The 3,508-nt window shown below is 48.9% G+C and overlaps 1 long non-coding RNA gene across 1 annotated transcript; it reads right to left on the bottom strand.

Annotated features, from left to right (window-relative positions):
• Positions 1-1,184: 1,184 nt before the first annotated feature.
• On the bottom strand, positions 1,185-2,606 carry LOC123622559. The gene is made up of 3 exons (XR_006729545.1): positions 2,424-2,606; positions 2,220-2,331; positions 1,185-1,393 (listed from the first exon to the last, which is right to left on the bottom strand). It is a non-coding gene; the product is annotated as an uncharacterized LOC123622559 (long non-coding RNA).
• Between the last annotated feature and the right edge of the window lie 902 nt (positions 2,607-3,508).

The raw sequence follows: 3,508 nt of genomic DNA, 5'->3' as shown, positions 1-3,508 counted from the left end.
ATAGGACCTCCAATCCAATGTCAAGTTGCAGTAATGAAAGCACAGATCCTTGCGTTGTTCCTGAGCTTAGGGAGAAAGTGCCACTAAGTATAACACTAGTTAAAAGTATGAGATGCTCTTTATCGAGTTGAATAATTTCCCTTCTGTTCCTAGTTTTCCAAAAGTGGATTTGGAGTTATGTCAAATGCTTTTTCTGTTTCTATTAAAATGATTTTTTTTTAATTTTTTCAGTACTCCAATTTTGTTTGAGGTAGTTATATACCCATCCCTAGGTAATGTGTTTTGATTGGTGTCAACTCACACTGGCCAATGTGGTAGATCCTGGCCACATATAGCTACTGAGCATTTGATATATGGTTAGTCTGAATTGAAATGTGTGATAAGTATAAAATGCACAGCATATTGTAAGTATTTAGTATCAAAAAAGTGAAATATCTCCTTAATCATTTGCATATTTATTTCACATCAAAATGATAATATTTTTAATATATATCAGGTTAAATAAAATATACCATTGAAAATAATTTCATCTCTTTTTACATTTTTAGTGGAGCTACTAGAAGATTTAAAATTACACATGTGGCTCACATCATATTTCTATTGGCCAGCACTGATTTGAACCAATCGTGATGATACTGTTGAGAATTAGTCGGGGTTCTCCAGAGAAACAGAACCATTAGGAGATATATCTCCTATAGAGAGAGAGGGAGAAAGAGAGAGAGTTATCGGGGAAGTCTCAAGACCTGCAGGATGAGCTGGCAAGCTAGAGACCCAGGAGAGTGGATAGTTTTATTCCAGCCCAAGTCTAAAGACCTGAGAACCAGGACAGCCAACAGTGTAGTTCCCAAAGGCTAGGAGGTTTGAGATCCAGGAAGAGCTGATGTTTCAGTTCAAGTTCAAAGGCAGGAAAAAAGCCAATGTCCCAGTTTGAAGGCTATCAAACAGGAGGATTTCTCTCTTATTCAGGAAAGGGTCAGATTTTTCATTCTATCTAGGTCTTCGACTGATTGGACAAGGCCCACCACGTTAGGGAGGGCCATCTGCTTTACTCAGTTGACCAATTTAAGTGTTCATCTCATCAAAAAACACCCCCACAGAAAGACCCAGAATCATGTTTGATCAAATACTTGGGCTCCCCATGATCCAGTCAAGTGGACGCATAAAATTAAACATCATGAGTTCTCTGTTTTTTAATCTCGCTTGAAGCTAAACCCATTAACCCAGTTCTGGGTAATGCGATATGAGGGGAAATCTGCTCAGGGACTTCTGGGAAAACTTCTGCTCCTGTAGAAGGAGACGAGGCTGGTGCCATCCTTCCCTGGCCTCTTTCAGTCTCACCTGTGGATGTGATGCAGGCACCTGGAGTAGCCATCCTGCCTCCATGAGGCAACAGCTGTGGGGAGAAACATCAACATGTCAAGGATAACGGAGCAGAAAGATAGAGCCTGGGTGTCTGACGACATGAATGAGTCACTAGAACAAGACTAGCCATGGCTGCTTACCTTTGGATTTTTTCTTAAGCTGGAAAAAGAAACCCTTATTTAAGTCTGATACTGGTGGCTTGAGACTGCAAAGCTCTCTCAAATCTGTAATTATGCTCTAAACTCGCCCATTACCTCTGGGTCACAGGATCTGGTGTGATCCTCTCCACTTGACAAAGACGTGGCACAGAAATCACTCACAAAATCAAGCAGCCCCTCGGCCCCAGCCTCCCCGGTGATGTCAAGGTTTCCTAAGGTTAGACTGCCACACGTTTTCCCACTAAAGCCACCAAACCCTTTGCTTGGAAAACTACCTTCAATCTGGCCAGCTACAAATTAGCACCCTGATCCCTTCTCCCACCTTTCAGAGTCCTTATGTGTCACTTTTGGAAAAACGAGTAGGCTGGGGAAATTATTTGGAAATCACCAAAGTTCTCGGCAGGTCCACGAGGGGGCAAACGAGAGTCCACGGACCCGCGGCCGTCCCTTCTCCCGCCCCCAAGCCTGGGGGCAGCGGAGTGGAGAGCCGGCGGGAGGCCCCGTGCGGGCTTAGGTGGGTGGGCTTAGGTGAGGGGAGGGCGGCCCCGGGAGCCTGTCCTGCTCCCCTTGCCCCACTGTCTACGGTGGGAAAGGTCTCTGTCGCCCCCACGGCTAGGCAGGGATGTGGTTTCCGCTGAAACCCTGCCTCAGCCTCACCCCCCAGGGACACTGGGTCGCCACACCTCAGGTAAGACGCACCTGGGGGCCAGGGGGGCGGGGCTTACGTGTCGGTCGCCCGCTGGCTGCAGGCTGCAGGCGTGGGCACCTGTCCTACCCTGCGGGGAGGCTCCGCTGGGCCACAGGCAGTTCTCTGGAGAAGAAAGAAGGCCGCTGTGAGCCCGCGCGCACGGCAGCTGCAGACGGTGCACCGTCCCGCAAAGGGGGCCTGGGCCAGGCACGCACGGTGTCTACTTCAGTAGGCATCCAGTTCACTGCTGTCCCCTGCCAGCCTCTGCTCCTCTTTCCCGGGTAAGAACAGGCAATGTCTATCCTGTGGCGGACCCAGACTCCCAGAGGGTTTCACAGTGTCTGGGACAGTGAAGCTCTAATGAGTCCCAAGCCCGGCCTCCTGCAGCTGGGGTCCCAGGCCAGCTTCTCCCTCCCGGGCCCCAGGAATCTCTCTTGCACAACATCTGCCTGTTCTCCAGTTTCCTGCCTGACTGTGGAGGAATTGGGTCATGCTCTGCGCTTTTTTTTTTTGCCTTACTTCTTTTTCTCTAGAGCCCCAGGCTAAATTTATCCTCTTTATGGCTTTGCAAAAAGCAAAGGTCCCATCCTCACCACTTTCTCACTTAAACCGTAGGGGGTTGTGACTTGAACTAAAAGAATGCTTATTACAGCAGGGATGCCACATACCTGCTGAGACACCCACCAAGCCCCAGTGGCTTTGGGAGCCTGCTAAGCACAGGAAAGGATGAGAACAAGTGATTGTCCAGCATCTTTCCCCGTCCTACAAATTCCTAGGAGTCCTCCAGCGACTGAGTTAGCACAGAAATTAAATGGGATTTTTTTTCTTTCATTCCTATTTCCCAAACTAGAGGCTTATCCAATCAGATGCTTCCACCCAGGTCCTTGACTCTGTAGTGAGTGATCCAAGGAAGCCAGGACAGTGGTGCATCCACCCTGGTGGTGGCAGCAGCAACATTGGGGGCCTGACCTCAGTGTCCCCACCACCAACAACAACCAGATGCTCCAGCAGGATGGTTTTCACGGGGGTCCTGGCCGTCCAGCCGCCACTCTCAGTGCCTGTGTGATTTCCGGTCTCGTCCAGTCATCCTGTGAGCTAATCAATACCCTAACAGATTCTTCTTTTGCCATGATCACCCTGTTTCTGCCACTTGCAACTATGACATAACACAGAGTCTTTGAAGGGTTTGGGCAGGAGGAGATGACATGACATGGCTGCACTTTGAAGAGAGCCTGCTGGCTGCTCTGTGGCCAAGAGATTGGGCAAATGTGAATTGACCAGTTGGACCGTTCCTTTAGGC

This window comes from Lemur catta, chromosome 17 (assembly GCF_020740605.2).
Source record: "Lemur catta isolate mLemCat1 chromosome 17, mLemCat1.pri, whole genome shotgun sequence".
NCBI lineage: Eukaryota > Metazoa > Chordata > Mammalia > Primates > Lemuridae > Lemur > Lemur catta.
The sequence above is the reverse complement of the archived record's forward strand: the minus strand, read 5'-3'. Positions and strand labels throughout refer to the sequence as shown.